Below are 17,019 nucleotides of genomic sequence, written 5' to 3' on the forward strand. Positions count from 1 at the left end.
TTAGCTTTGGAGCTCTCCCATTATTCTCTCTCTCTCTCTCTCTCTCTCTCTCTCACTCTTGGACACTTAAAGTTTCTTAGAGCACTTTATCATTAGAGTAAGAAAGGCAAAGAAGGTAAGAGGAATCAAAGATGAAGCAAGAAAAGTCAGGATCAAGTAGCTACAACAGGCTTCATTGCAGGTTTCGACTTGTATGTGTACCTTCCTTTGTAGATTTGGCATGCAAGGTATTGCATGTGGTTATTTTCTATCATGGAATGGGTTTTTCCAAGTGTGATAGTGTTCTTTAGCCTAGCCTTAACATTTCAAGATAGCTTTGATGAGATGGGTTTCTCATATTCAGTTAATGCGGGATGGCTAAATGGATTCGAAGATGAGTGGTTTGGATCTCTGAAATGACAAACACATGGCCTAGTTTTCCTTGAACTGGAGTATGGATCATAGTAAATCCACTAGCTTTTTAACCCCTGAACCAGACTATGGGTTGCAGTAAAGCTAGGATTGTGCGCCTCGGTGGACCTAGGAATCCTTGCCAGTGAATGACAGGATATACAGTAAGGACAAGAGGCATATCTCTCTACGTTGGGCCTAGTAGTCCTAGGATGGGATGTACAGTAAAGACTGGAGAGTGTGTCTCAGTGTAGGGCCTAGTGATCCCTAGATCAGACTATGGATTGTAGTAGATCTAGAGAGACTAGGAGGTGTTATCACTCAGAAGTTTTCCCTAGAAGTTATTAAAAGAAGGAATAATCTAAGGTAACCACAAACCAATCTTGAGACTCATGTTCTACCCAATCTAAGTTCAGAGAGGGCTCTCTCTTTATAATTTAACTTTGTTTGGGTGGGATTTTAGGCTAGTTCTTAATGTTCATGAGGTTTTGATTTTGGTTGGGTGGTGAAATTCTTTGAAAAGATGGATAGAGCTAGTTTCTTCAAGGGATTGGGCTATGGAGTCAATAAAAGGATAGCATAACTGGATCATATCATTAAAGGGAGTGTTAACAAGGCAGGCTAGCAAATCAAAAGACAAATTTTCAATGGCTGATGGATGGAATGATTCTAACCATGGTGAAGGGCAATTAAAGATCCTTGGACCAGGATTAGAATGAGGAACAGAGGTTGATCATCAACAAAGGGAAATTAAGAATCCCTTGCTACATAGACCAAAAGGAAAACTACGAAAGCTAAGGAGCAGCCAAGAATTCCCTAGCTAGGATAGTTTACTAGAAAACATTAAGAATGTAAACAGTCAAGACAAAGTGCATTTAAGCAAGTTCTGAAATATCATTCCTAGTTTAACATTCAGATTTCATGGAACCACATATGATTATTAGGAAACATAAGGAAAAACAATAATACACATGAGAGAATACTTATTTGAAATCCGCTTTACACAAGAATCCTGAAAAATATATAAGCTTTATTCCATGATCCAGCAAGCCAATCCAGTTTTTTGATAAAATAGGACTTTGATTTGAGAGATAAGTCTACATAAATGTCTTTGAATCCACCCTAAATACTTCAAAATGTGAAGTTTTTATACAAAAAATATTTACAAAATATCTCATAACAATCTGAGATTTAATCTAGGGAATCAAAATATCTTCAAGCATGAAGGTAGGGACAGATGGAAAATTGTATCATGTTGTCCCTTTTATTGTGGTAGTGCTAGATATTACAGTTGAGTTTGAGCCCTTTAAGTTGGTTGATATTTGTACGCTGGAATCATCTTCACTTTGATCTTTCACTGATACTCTTTAACCTATTGATCTGTCTTTAACTGTTTCATTTGGATGCCTTCAGATTTACTGTGGTAACTTATAGTAAATCTGTCATTTTTTTCCCACCATTCATCCCCGAGTAACTTTAGTTTTAGAATTCTTCTATAAATTTCGTTTGCCTCCGTGTAATTAGCAAAATTGGGCTTGGCGACAAATAGATGTTTCACCTCATATTCTAGGAAAAATATATTTTCAAAAGTATCATACAATACTTTTGCAGTTGGTAGGGCTTTGATACCTGAAGTGCTTGCTTGTTCCTTAGCCAACTTCCTTAGTCTGTCAGTGCAGTCCAATTGGATCATAAGTTTATCATGGATGACCATAGGACAGGGAAGGCCTTTGTCCCTCAAAATTTGAAATTTGGCCATGAACCTGTCAATGGCCACCTGCATGTTCTGGCACTTGTTTTCTAAGTTAACCATGAGGTTTCTTTTGGAAAGAACCATTTTGACTTCCAGGATGGCTTTAGTCCTATCCTCTATACCAAGCTCAATGAGCTCATACCTATTCTTGTTGTTCAGTAAGTGGATGAGTTGATTAGCATCCTCAGGCATCTCGCCCAACTCTTCCCTTACTTTCTAGATAGCCTCAGTGGCTACCTTCACCAATTCAGTTTACTCAAATATTATTTGAATTGATGGCTAGAGCATTTCTTTGGTCTATCCTAGTGGCTTGTGGAATGTTAAATCTTTTTCTAGGACTTTGTTCTTCTCACCCATCCTTAGGGATTTCTATGTTTCTTCTCTCTGTTGAATTTGGGTAAGCTTACAATCAGTTTCTAAGCTTTCCACTTTCTCCTTTAGCCTTTTCAGCTATGTTGCCTAGATTGACATTTCCTTCATGGCTTTTACTAGCTCTATTGTTTTCTCTATTGATTTCTAAATGTCAATTGTACCTGTTGTGTAAACATATCAACAACATGTAACCTACATGTGTACATTAGGAAAGAATATTACTTAGGGAAAATGAATGAACTGAAGGGGGAAATGGATGTTTATGAGGGGATTTGGTACTTATTGCCTCTAAGTCATTGAGTCGAGGGTTTGGTCCCTCCAGAAGTCAGAGAAATGCTCTGATCCTTTTTGACTTAAGGTTTTTAAGTACTTTAATCTTTATTTTGGGAAATTAGTTAAGTAAAAGGTGAAATGAATGAGGTAAATTAATTAATTGACTTTGATATCCATCCGCATGCTTGAGTGCAGATTCTCATTTGGAACTTTTATGATGAAAAAGATGATGCACCTGTTTTTGTCTAATTAATCATCAAAATTATACAACCTTCCTACTACTTACCCATCTACTCATCCTACCATTTTTACTTCTCTTTATTAGGGTGCATTTAAGCTAGCAAACCCTTATCAAACATTTTTCTTTTTCTTTACAATAGTAAACTATCTAAATCTGACCTTATTACATCCAAGGGCTCAGTTTAAACAATTTAGCTCCTTTTATTTACTCTACCTATCTACTTATCTGCCAAGATTAAACAATTTGGTTAGATATTTATTCTGTATCTATAGACATGAAATTCAAAACATGAAATAGTCAAGTTTAAACATTTTGACTATAATGGATTTTGGCAAAGATTACAAACTGCACACAATCATTATTTTGCTCAAAAAGTAAATAGTAGTGGCATTTTGACTTGCTCACCTTCATGGTCATTTATTTTTCTTGGGGTTCATATTTTTTATCTTTTTATTCTTTTTGTCATTTGATTATTCTTTTAGGACATCCCCTCTTTACATTTTTTTTAATTTTTTTGAATATGGAAAACATTTGCAAGAAGCAAAGGTATGTACATATTACAGGTTTAATCTCAGCCATTCAAAAATTATGATTCTTATTGGTATAGGAACCTAATAGGAGGCACTCAAATTCCTCACTGTGTAGGTGGATAACTCTAATGGCATTCCTTCTTGTTGTTGTTTCTTGGTGTGTTCTATGAGTCCCACATTAATTCTTTGAATATGGCACAAGGATGATTGGATGAAGAGAGCCTTGACTCAGCCAATCTATTGCTGGGTGGAGGTGGTAGTCCCATCTTCGATTGGTTTATTGCATTCATTAATGATAAATTCATTCCCTTGATTTTCATGTGTAAATGTACTGATGTATATGTGGATTTTATGGTTGATATGTTTATGATATTTATGTCCCTGTTATGTGGGTATATGTATGTCTGATGACAACATCTACGTATGGCTCTCAACATGTTTTTACTTGTAAATGAATGGATAATGTATATATAGACTAATAGACGATAATGTAGTAAATGACATGAGCGAAAAATGGTTCATAGTGATTCTAAGATAAGTATGAGACCACTACATTTGATTCTGTTGTTTACACATGTAGGTTACATGTTGATGATATGTTTAACGAAATGCCTATCATGACTAGTAGGCATCTGATTTAGGTCTTGTTCAAATTATTGCTTTGGCATCATTGTTTTCTTGTTTTTTAGTGATCTTAAGATAGCACTCCATTCTGGGTAGTGACCTAGGCTCTAGGCCTAAAACACTGTCTTAAATCCTAGGGTCATTGGCACCGAACTGGAAACTTGGGTCCTTGGATATTCGCACATAAGCCTGTGAGAGAGAATTTGTGTTTTTGGACACTGCCATGCCTATAGCATGAGAGCGACTAAGGCCTAAGATGGTTAAAACTTTAGTAGGACCTAAGGGCAAGATGTATAAAGTGTTTGATTGGTTTATGTGGGTCCTAAAGCTGATGTTGGATGATTTTGTGTGATGTTTTCATTGATTCCACTTCCTTAAGGTCACATAGGCGGTCGAATCTAATGATAGTAGCCTCTCGTCGCATGTTTACCCCGATTGGCTAGTTACTTGGGTATATGTGGGAGGAGCATGTTACAGGAACCAAATACTTCAATCTGTATGATATCCATAGTATTTATAAGAACCTTTGTGTGAAGGTGTACTATCCATGGTTCCACGATACATTTCACTAGCACACGAGGACCCTTGGAGATATTGTTACAATCACTCCAAACTCCACATGCCTGTCAGTATAGCCAGAGCTTGGATGGCTGCTCTATAGGCAGTAGCAATGCAATAAGAAATAACAACAACAACAATTAGTAGCAATCCAGACTAGGACAAAGGTAAGAGGAAGATTTTAGAGAACCTAGAGGCTGAGAAAAGCTACAAGATGAGAGGAGATCCTTTTTTTTCTCTTCTGGTGGTTCACAGACACTCGTAATCACTGGGTGGCTGCTACATCCATAGATATATCTGAGCTTGATCAAAGTTATCATGTCCCGTGGCCAATAGCTAGGCCTAACCCCAAGGGCTTCAGGGTGAATTGACCCTATGACCTCCTGAATGGTGAGGGACTTATTTGACCAGTTTAGCTAACCCTTGGGGCTTTTCGCAAGGACTCAACCAACTGAGCTAACCGACAGGCCTTAAGATGAAAGGAGATCCTATCACTAAGAAAGTAGCTTTAGTAGCAGAGGTAAAGAGGGAGAAACAAATAAAGAGAGTAGAGCGAAGCAAGAAGGAAAAGCAAAGGCTAGAGGAAGCATAATGAAAGTTGCAAGAAACAAAGAAGAAGTTGAAGGAAGAGTAGGAGTTGAAAACGAGAGAAAGGGAAGACAAACATAAATAGGAGGAAGAAGGAAGGTAAGGCGCGATGATTGAGAAAACAACAGCCATACATGTTGAGGAGTCAAAAGAGTCGACAACTAAAGAAGAGGGTGAATAGATGCAAGATTGAGAGCTTGCTCAAAAGATTGAGAAAGTGATTGAACTGAGGGACATGGAGTTTGGGGATGAGCCACAAAATGAAGACACCAAACTCATGCCAAGAGCATCTGAGGTCACCATTCAATCTCCTCCACCTCCAGTGTCAGAATCAGTCCCCAACGACCAAGGAGAGGTTATTCTACATAAAGATGATCCACTTATGAATGTGTACAATATTTCATTCGATGAGCTATAGAATAATATTGTACAGGCGCGAAGGAAAAACTTTCTGAGTGGTCGCATGTCACCTACATTCATGAAAGAAAGGGTTATATTTTCATATGTCATACAACATCCAAATCTAATTTTCGATGCCACCTTGGCTTATGGACGAGCCACAAGCTCTAATTTTAAGTTCATGTTGGCCAAGAATGAACAAATGGAAAATAACTTACAGGTGGCCAGGAAAGAGGCAGAACAACTCAGAAAGCAGAGCGTAGTTTCCGTAATGGAAAAGAGGAGGAAATCGATACTTCATGAAGTATCAACACTTGAGACTACCATGCAGAAGCTATATGATTAATTTTTCACCGTGCATAAAGCAGTTGTCCATGTGCATGGCCTACAATAGCACATAAAAAAATTTGTTCAAACTCTCGGGGACATACATGCTGCCATCGCCCATGTGCAAGTGTGGACAATGCAGTGCAAAGGGGCCCGACTTAAATTGACAAAGATGATGAAGCCTCATGAAAATATGGAGAAAGAAAAGGTCTAGATGTTGATCCAAAACTATGAGTAGCTCACCCCATTCATCACTAGCATATAGGCCTCATATGTACGGTTGTACAAGAGTTTCGATGTCATGGTCAAAATGCACATGATCTCTTCAATCGATTACATCACCGAGGCTAAACACAAGAACCAAGTATGGCTAGAGATCAATAGGTACATGGAGAAACTAAGGCGAGAGGCCATCAAGGATGACTTGGATCTCAGTGCACATAGCATGCAGAAGTACATTGGTGGTCCCGTCATTGTAAACACCATGTTGCACATGCTTTACGACAAGTTGGATATAGGTTCCAAGACAATATACCTAGATGCTACAGAGAAAAGAGTCTACTATCAGAAAGACACCATCAAATAGTTTGGGGACATCATCTCATAGTACCAAGCTTGGGATGAGTACGTGACCGAGAAGCACCGAGTCGAGGTTGTCGAGTTGGTATTTCCCAAAACTTCGAAGTCATAGTGTTTGTCTTGTTAGTTTCTCTCTAACCTATTTTGTCTCACATGGGTACATGTGGAAACTATAGTACTAATTGTAAATATGTTGTAAGTGAATATGAAAGGTCATCATATTAATTAATGAGTTATTTGTAAGGAATTTGAAGAATCACAAGTGTAGCCAAAGATTCACAAAGGGGAATGTCAAGGGTTACTCGATCCTTTTTTATTAATAAAACCTCATAACTAATAGACCATGCTTTTGGGAGCCAAGATTTTGGCTAGGCTTAGGCTTAGAAGAGGCTTGGGAGTACTGTGATGATCCTTGGTTTCTTCATAGTGTAGAGAAAGCATACATCTTTGGAGGAGGAGGTGTTCTTGACTATAATGTTCCACTATTGGGGCTAGTGCTAGTCAATGGTGTATGTATGGATGGAAATTTCACTTATAATAATTATAATAGAGCTAGCACACTTTCATGCATATGTTGTTATCATAGTTGGACTATTCTCATTGCTTTAGAAATATATGTTTCTTAACTTAATTTTCTTATGAACTACATTTTATGCAATTGTATGAATCCAATTGAATGTGTGTTGTTGGATTAATCTGTTAGTTTAATTTGTGGACTATTCAGCATTTTAGCTTGTGATGTAATTTTTCTCATGTGTTCCTTTCGTGTTTCATACTATTACAATCTTCTAACGGGCACACTTCATTTTCCCCTCCATTTGTTAGAACCCCCATGCATTTCACTTGACTCGTTGCAAGGTCACACACTTGCTTCAACACAGAGTTATCATAATTATCTTGACGTGCTACCACAGTCAAGAAATTGCATTACCACCCACTACTGGGACTTCTACTCCAAACGGTCTGAGATCTAGTTGGGACTTCTTACCGGGGAGATCCCTTCAATGTTGGTAGGTCCAACACCATCAACACTATGAAAAAGAATCAACTATGATTCCCCAATGGAGTTTCCAATCCTATTTTAAAGAATTTCCCTTGCAAAGGTAAGATACTTTAAAACAACAGGCCTACCCAGGCTTAAATCCATGGTAGACACATTAATTATAAGAAATATCAAGAGTAGATTAAATTGTGTGCCTTCTATTTGAAGGGTCTATATTTTGTAAAGCCACCTAGGGTTACTACAAAGAACTTTTCTCCTGACTTCTTTGCACCTATTTTATCACAAAAATGACATAATCCACAAAATATATCCTCCTACAACACCCTTTAACATCACTAAAATTAACCTAGATACAAACACATTAATCATTACAATAAAATAATTTGTTTTTTTCTTGGGGGTTGGGGGGGAGTAGGAGCAATTATTTACATTACGCAATAATCAATTACACATGTTTCTTTTTTGCAACCATTTTTCCATGTCCCTTCTCTCACCACAACTCAATGTCAAGGAACACAATATTTCTAGCTTATCACAAGGAGGAACACAAGTTTCCAATCCGAAAACACTTTGTTATAATGAACCTTTCTCTCTTTCTTCCATTAAGTTATTTTATTTTATAGATGGCTTGGAGGAGTGGTCATAATGCATCTCGAGACTTTGTTGACTATGTTTGATATGGTTCTTTCATCCTTATACTTAAAAATTGATCAATTTCAAGATTTTTTTCTCTTGTCTATCCACATTTTTGCTTGAGCTCTCTTTTCTTAAATAGCTGAAGAGTTGTTGAGCCTTCAACTCTCCCCTTTAAGTTAATAAGAGTGTGATTAGGCTTAACAAGAATGTCTAGTAGTGGTATATGTGAGTTGGAGAAAAACCTTAGCTTTTGTGCAGTTTCCATGGAGTATATTTTGCATTCCATACTTCAAATTGATGTTCTTCCACAATGAAACCAAGGGGGTGGAACTTTGAGCTATGGAGTGCTCAGATGCTAAAATTCTATACCATAATATTTTTTGTATTCTAACTCTCTTCTTGGAATCACATACATACCTTCAAATTAAAGAGGGAAATTTTGGAAACATAATACTTTGGGGATATGTAAATTTGGATTATTCACTTGAGAGGAAGGTGAAAAGCCTGAAGTAAATACCAACAATCTTGAGAAGTGGAATAGGTCTATTAGAATATGAAACCAAGGGTTAGCAAATTTTGTATTTACATGTATATCTTGTGAATAATAAGTATTATATGGTAATCTAATTATCATGCATCTACCTGTGGGTTCTAGTATAAGGTTATAGCTTACTTAAGGAAAATGGGAAATAAAAGATATGGAAGATCATATTCTATTCAAATAGTTATTTTGAAAAGCATATAAACACATTATGTGAAATTTTATGATGGTCTTGATTCAATCTCCAATTAATATGTCTCCAAAAAATGGAAAATATTTATGGATCATAATGTTCAACAAGACATGTGAAAAAGATAATAGTTTGAATTTGTGCAACTATATAAATCAAAAGCTAGTAAATATCAAAACACTTACTCAATGATACATTTTACAATGTCAATATTTAAAAAAATCATAAAAATAGTTAAATTATAACACTATTTTAAATTATTATTAATATTAATTATAAAAAGAGTTAATATATGAGTTAGATATATATATATATATATATATATATATATATATATATATATATATATATATATATATATATATATATATATATATATATATATATATAGCTACAAAAAAATGTAACAAGATTCTTAATCATGGAGATTCAACCCCACTTCACCATGAGGATTTTTAATGTGTAAATAAATTTTATTACAATAGCATTGACCAATACGATTGTTTATGAATATCATGGTTTATCAATATAACATACCCAATAAAGCATAACTTATTTCATAATGTTCTTGAATATTTCATAAAAGTTAAATTCCTACAATCAACCTAAAATTATTGATAATTAAATTAAAATTTTGGAAGATTTATTTCAAAATAGACACACCAACGTGCATGTTTATTTTGGAATAGGGCTTTCGAAATTATAATTAACTCTTAATAATTTTAGTTTAATTAACAATAATTATTTGGTGGGTGGTAGGAATTCAACCTCCACATACTTTTTAAAAATAATTTTAGTACTAATCATAGATCAAAGGTTGATATTTATCTCAAAAGTAGTTGTGCCCTTTCTTCTCTTTTAACTAAATTATTTAATAAAAAAAATTCCATATGAACATGAGTTTTAGTTTTAATAAGTCGGAGTTAATCTCCATGGTTAAGAATCTTGTAATGCCTTTTTTTTTAATATTTATATGTTTAACTAATTTAAAAGAAAGTCTTAACTTTTATTTCTATACCAATATGGGGGAGATGTTCTCAAGTTTAACATGTTGACTTAGTAAATATAAAACAAGATGAAACAAAATTAAAAAAAAAAAAAATAGAAAGCATAAAATTGTCCAACTCATGGTTTTTTCCCATGGTATTCTTCTCTGATGTAGCCTATTTAAAAGCTAATAATTAAATTTCCTTAGATCTATCTTAACTTAGTATCTTCAAAGCATCTAGAGGGATCAAACTACAATTCTCTCTCTTGATTTGCAAATCTCTTTTACAGTGAAACAACAAAATTGATCCCTCTCTGCCCTTAGGAGATCCAGACTTAATATGGATATAGGTTGAGTTTTAAATTTTGATAATGTGGGATGTATAATGAGTTAAGCTTTTCAACACCGATTGATGTCTACAAGCTAGTTAATTTGAAAATATTTACTAGTTATTAGGTAGATGGTAGGGATTTAAAGTCCATCCCATATTCTAAAACATTCTTAGTAGTAGTAACAAATCAAACATTGAGATTTATTTGAAAAATAGTTATGTTTTTTTGTTTAAATTCATTAAATAAGAAAGTGTTATGGGTTTTTGACATGTGGCATTAGTGAGCGACAATGTTGTAACAACGTCAATTGAATCGTCAAGGATCTTTATGGTTCCCAATCGTGTTACATGTTTTTTAAATGTATATATGTTTAAATCATATTTTTTATTTTTATCATTGAAATTAAAAATAATAATTAAAAAAAAGTTACAATTTAGTTAATTTTTATGTCTTTTTTAAATCATAACAATCTAAGGCTTTTTGTTTTAAATCAAAATGAGAATTTTGTATTTATATGCAACTATACAAATGGATCATAGCAAATCTATGAGGTAGTACATATGTATATATCTTCAAGTTTTCCCACTACAAGTTTTCCCACAAGAAAAAATAAGGTTTTGTAGGTACATACCTTATAAACTTACCCAATAAAAAACAAAAGTTACATTTCATACTATAACTCATTGATAACGTTGTCCTTCAAAGTGTACTACCAATCCATTTTGCTCTCAAAAGAGGAGAAGAAATGACTTGACTATTGCTTTTTAAATCTCCCCATCCCAATTTACACCCTTCATTAACACATAAGTTCACATTTTTATTGAGATCAAGGAGATCATGGAAATATGTTATTGAAGAGAACCCTTCTTTTTCTTTCTTAAATCTTTTCATAGCACTTTCTGATGTTTTTTTCCTCGGAGAGTAAGTCTTCAACAAATATACTTAATTAAGAAAGAAGGAGTCTCCCAAAATAGTGGGAGATGTTGCCCATTTTTCTTTTGCTAACTCAATACCATGGTAGAGGATATAAGATTCAACTTTGGTTGTTTGTCATGCATCATCCCATGAATACTCTACAACTTTAACTTCCAGTAATGTAAGGCATATTAGGAAGTAATTATTTTGTTGTTTATCCATGTTTTCTATTCAATACCTTGATAATATTTATCTCCCATGTGGTTATGCATTTTTCATATTCTAAATAAATTGATAAATTTTTTAAAAAATGTGTTATTTACAAGTGTCATATGAAATGAGTTATGGTAGCCATCATATTCTAACAAATCCTACTTATAGATTAATAATCTCCATGGTAAAGTTGTTGTAAATCTCTATGTTTCCATATTTTTTTTAAATGTTTGACACATATATTAGTTATTTATAGTTAATAATCAAATCTTAGTAATTTAAAATAATGTTATAATTGAGTTAGTTTTTGTGTTTTCTTTTAAGCAACATGATATGTCTCATGTATTAAGTGCTTTGATACTTATTATGGATTGATGTGTATAGATTGTTATATGACACCACTAATTTAATGATAGATTTTCAATCATACATCATAAAATAATGAATTAAATTTATTGAAGGTTATATGACTCCAATAATATAATCATAGATTTTCAATCATAAAAATAATGAATTAAAATATGAATCACTCTTTCCAATTTGTGAAGCAAACACATAACTTTTTTATTTATAATAGGGTCATAATTTTTTAAAAGAATTTGAAAGGGGCATATACAAGTGCGCCAAGAAGTCAATACAACAAGAAAGATAATAACCATTACACCCAATGACCCAATAAGAAAGATAATAACTATTTCACCCAACCACCCAATATATAATTGGCAATTACAAAATAAAAGACATCCATTCCATAATACTAAATTCCAATCCACTTGAAAAATCTAAAAATAATATTAAAGAAATTTATTTTCACACAAAATGAAATATATCTTTTTCATAATATAATTGAAATATATTTTAATAAATGACTTTATTTTCTAAACCAAATCTTAAAATATTCCTAATATTTAAAATTCTATTAGATTTAAGAAATTTAAAAACACTAAAATCTGATTGAGTACAACACGAAATACAACTACTTCATATGTAACACCCAAACAGTCCCAAGCTGGGATCGTTTCATGACTAACCTCCAAGCCGGGATCGTTTCATGACTAACCTCGCAAACCTGTTGGAAGATGTGGCACGGGGCACAGCCTGCGGCGACATTCCTGAACAAATCTACGCGACGTCGAGTGAAGGCAGCGAGGGCTCACCCACTGCGTACGGGCAAGGAGTGTGCGCTAACATACTCTCTGTGTCTGACTACACCGGCTGCGTGTATTACGTCTGCCAGTCGCTGTCGGCCCTTTGCCCGAATGTCATCGGCGATCAGATTCAATACGGTAGCGAGTCTTACGTGCGCTACGAGCATTACCGCTTTTGGTAGCAACTGTTACATGACCATCGAGCAGTACCGCCTTTTGTATCAACTATACAACAGCCGGAGATACCAAATGCTTTTAAATAAAACCCTGCGATATTGGTGCTTGTTCGATTGCTATAGTTCAAGAATGTCTGTTTATTTCACATACAAATCTGATTTGATAATATAGTATTTTCTTGTTAGCGTATTCTTGCTATGCCAAGGGTGTCTATTTTTTTCATAAGGCAAAAAAAAAAAACAAAATAATAAAATACTATTTGTTGAATTTGTTTATTCCTGCTATGTTTTGATTACTCTTTTTCCTAAATAAACAAATTATTGCCTAGTGATATATTTCATTTGCATTTGCATGATAGGACTGTTTTTGTTTTTATCTCATTAAAAGCTGCAATAGATTTGAGGTATAGACAAAGTGATTTGAGTTGGGTTTAGTCAATCTCTAATTCAAATCTCATAGAAAGATTAAATATAAGTTTTGAATATGACTAATTTTAATCTTTGTTTTTTTAATCTTTGTTTTTCTTAATTTCTCCTTTTGTATGATTGAGTTATTTATTTATTTTTTTTACATATTATATTAAATTTATGTCTATGTATAAATCTCATATTTTATATTTATATAACATATTTTTTTTTTATTTTTTTTTACATATTATATTAAATTTATGTCTATGTACAAATCTCATATTTTATATTTATATAACATATTTGGTTAATTTAAAAAGAATAATGGACATTTCTGTATAATAGAAATAGTCTCCTCTTCATTCTACTTGTTACAAAGTCATTTCATTTATTTTTAATTTTATACACAAATCCCATATCATTGCTTATCATGAAATATTTTGTTAAATTTAAAACGAATTATATATTTTTTCGAAGAGGGAACATATGCTTACTGGTGGTGTTGAGATAAAAATCAGACTTGAATTGAAAAAGGAGGAGTTACAGCTCACAGGTGAGTACTGCACCTCGAGACTGCACTCAAACAAAGAGAACTATCTCCGTACACTCTACTTCCATCAAATGAGCAATTACATCATTAAGTACATTACTAGAGATTAGGAAGTTGCAACCAAACTCCTAAACTCTATGAACAAATCATAAACTAAGGAGATACGTTACAACTTGTGTAACCATTTCTCCATTAATACAAAATAATATTAATTATTTTTCAACTCCCCCCCTTAATGGAGAAAGGATTATCCTGAACTCCTAGCATCCCTCTAAACAATTCAAAATTTACACGTCCAAGTGGCTTAGTAAACATATCAGCCATGTTATCACAAGTTTTACAATATTCAACACATATTTCTTTTGACTGTAGTTTCTCTCGATGAAGCAGAGCTACAATGCTCTTCTTTTTGTTGCTCCATGCTATGACCCCAAATCCAATGCTGAATGAGTAACCTGTGACAGATCTTCAATCATTCAAGTTACCTGCCCAATCGGAATCTGAAAAACCTGCTAGAATAACATCAGAAGTGTCAATGTAGAAAATGCCATAATTACTAGTACCACTAATATACCTCAACACACTTTTTTCTGCGACCCAGTGACTTTCGAGTGGTTTTGACATGAACTGGCTAATAGAGTATGCCAAATCTTGTCTAGTCATAGTCAGATATATCAAACTGCCAACTAGCTGTTTGTACATGGTTGCATCCACCTCTTTAGTACCGTCGTCACTACTCAACTTTAAGTTCTGTTGTAATGGTGTTGCTGCTGATCTGCACTGCTCCATTTTGAACCTTTCCAGCAAGCTTCTGGCATACTTCCCTTGAGTAAGAAAGGTTTGTCCAGAGTCTTTCCATACCTCCAATCCCAAGCAATAATGAAGGTTTCCGAGGTCTTTCCATCTCATACACTTGTGACATCTGATTTCTTTGATCAGATTGTTAGCATTCCCTGTTATGATCATATCATCTACATACAAAGAAATCAAAATAATTTGCCTCTGTTTATTAAACTTGGTATACAGATTTGGATCATTCAAGCTCCTATGAAAGCCATGCTGTACAAAAAATGAGTCAATTTTCTCATACCACGACCTGGGTGCCTATTTTAAACCATAAAGTACCTTTTTCAATTTACACACAAGATGTTCCTGCCCCTTTTTCACAAAACCTTCAGGCTGTACTAAATAAATTTCTTCCTTCAAGTCACCATTCAGAAATGCAGACTTAACATCTAGCTGGTGTAGCTACCATTTGTGTTTTGTTGCTAAGGAAATTAGTATTCTAAGGGTGTTTAATTTGGCTATAGGAGCAAAGGTGTCATCGAAATCTATTCCCTCTTGCTGTGAGTAACCCTTTGCTACCAATCTAGCTTTAAGTTTCTCTATACTCCCATCTGCATTTATTTTTGGTTTATACAACCATTTTCATCCTATGGGGGTTTTACCTTCAGGCAATTCAACCAAATCCCAAGTATGGTTTCTATTTATTGATTCTATTTCCTCATACATTGCAGCCCTCCATGCATCAGATTTACTTGCTTCCTCATAATTTGCAGGTTCTACAATGTTTAAAAACTTTGACATTAATGCATAGTCTTTCAATTTAGAAGGTAATCGAGTATTCCTACTTGATCTCCTTGGTAGGAGACTTACCTCAAATCTGTCTATTTCAGCCTTTTCTAGGCTTGCATTATTGATTACATTTTTTGTTACTTCTTCTTCTTGTTTCTGCTCCTGCTCTTCATCTTCCTCACTGTTTTCTTCCATTAGCAATGGAATGTGCCAATTACTGTTAGAGTCATCCTTTCCTTCTTCAACCTGTTCTAGTTCTAATATTGTAAATTCCCTAGGATTCCCAAGATTGAAAGGACCAACATGTTCGCCCTCCATAAGTCGCATAAGACCTTCAACCAGATCATAAACAAACTGGAAGCTCTGTGTCTGTTTCCCATTTCCATAGACTATCAAAGGCTCCTTGCGCAAAGCCTGACTAAAAAAATTACTTACAACCCGACCATCATGACAGCACATTCGCGGACTGTATGTATTGAAAATTCGAGCAATCCTAACCTCAACATTTTCTCTCCTGTGATAATCCATAGTGAGAGTTTTGGTTGTTCTCCTACCCCCATCATAGCAATTGCGGACTCCGATGGGATTAACATTGCCCCAGTAAGCTTCAGTTTGAGGATGTTCAAGAGGATCTCCATAAACCTCACTAGTACTTGTAAGCAGAAAATGTGCCCCAACACACTTGGCAAGTCTGAGTATGTTCAAGACTCCCACATCATTAGTTTTGATAGTGTTCATAGGATTGTGTTTGTAATGCACAGCAGAAGCGGGGTAATCCAAATGGTAGATCTGATCAACCTCCAACAATAAGGGTTCCACAAGATCATGCCTTATCCGTTCAATCCTCGGATTGCCAAAATGATGCAAAACATTCTCCTTCCTTCCTATGAAGAAATTGTCAACAACAATAACACTGTCACCTCTTGTCATGAGCCTGTCAAGTAGATGACTACCAACAAAGCCAGCTCGACCCATCGCGACAACTCGCAGGGACTTTCTCTTCAAACAAAGGGGCACTTTAGCTCCCGAATTCACCATCGAACCCAAATGATACTGAACAAACCGAGAAACAGGAGTCTCATAAACAACCCGATGAGGTTTGTCGGGCATAAACCTTCCATTTTCATTAACATTAGAAACCAAAAAACCAGGCTGAAGGATAAAGAAAGTCGATGTGATGGCAATTCCTATCAAAATAAACAGTAGACGCTACTCCCTGAGCAAATAATCTACTGGCCTGATAATAGACCATGTATTTTCTGGCTTAAGAGAGTACTCGTCACTGTTATTCATATTGGACTGATAAAATTTCTGATCCTCTGATGAATAAGTCTTCAATGAGCCACCACCGGCAAGTCCGATCTGCTGCCACCAAATAGATCGGTAACTCCAATGCGCCACCACCGGGCAAGTCCAATCTGCTGCCACCGAACAGATCAGGAACTCCAATGCGCCACCACCGGGAAACTTCAATCTGCTGCCGCCAAGTAGATCAAGAACTTCAATGCGCCACCACCGGGCAACTCTGATTTGTTGCATTGAAAAGATCTGAAATTTCAAAGTGCCACCACCGGACAAGGCCGATCTGCAAAAAATTGCAGATTTTCCAAAGAGAAAGAGGCTGGCACTTCTCGATGGCGAAATACCCGCGTCGAAAAAAAAATCGACGCATCTCACAAAATTGGCGCAGTTAAGGCTTGATTTTCCGTG

At 34.9% G+C, this 17,019-nt stretch overlaps 1 pseudogene; it reads right to left on the reverse strand.

The window, feature by feature from the left end:
• Positions 1-16,602, reverse strand: part of LOC149175728 (UDP-glucuronic acid decarboxylase 2 pseudogene) — a 140,493-nt pseudogene extending 123,891 nt beyond the window's left edge.
• Between the last annotated feature and the right edge of the window lie 417 nt (positions 16,603-17,019).

This window comes from Pinus tabuliformis, chromosome 4_1, assembly GCF_031772625.1.
Source record: "Pinus tabuliformis cultivar Carrire ecotype Pingquan chromosome 4_1, CPIR1, whole genome shotgun sequence".
NCBI lineage: Eukaryota > Viridiplantae > Streptophyta > Pinopsida > Pinales > Pinaceae > Pinus > Pinus tabuliformis.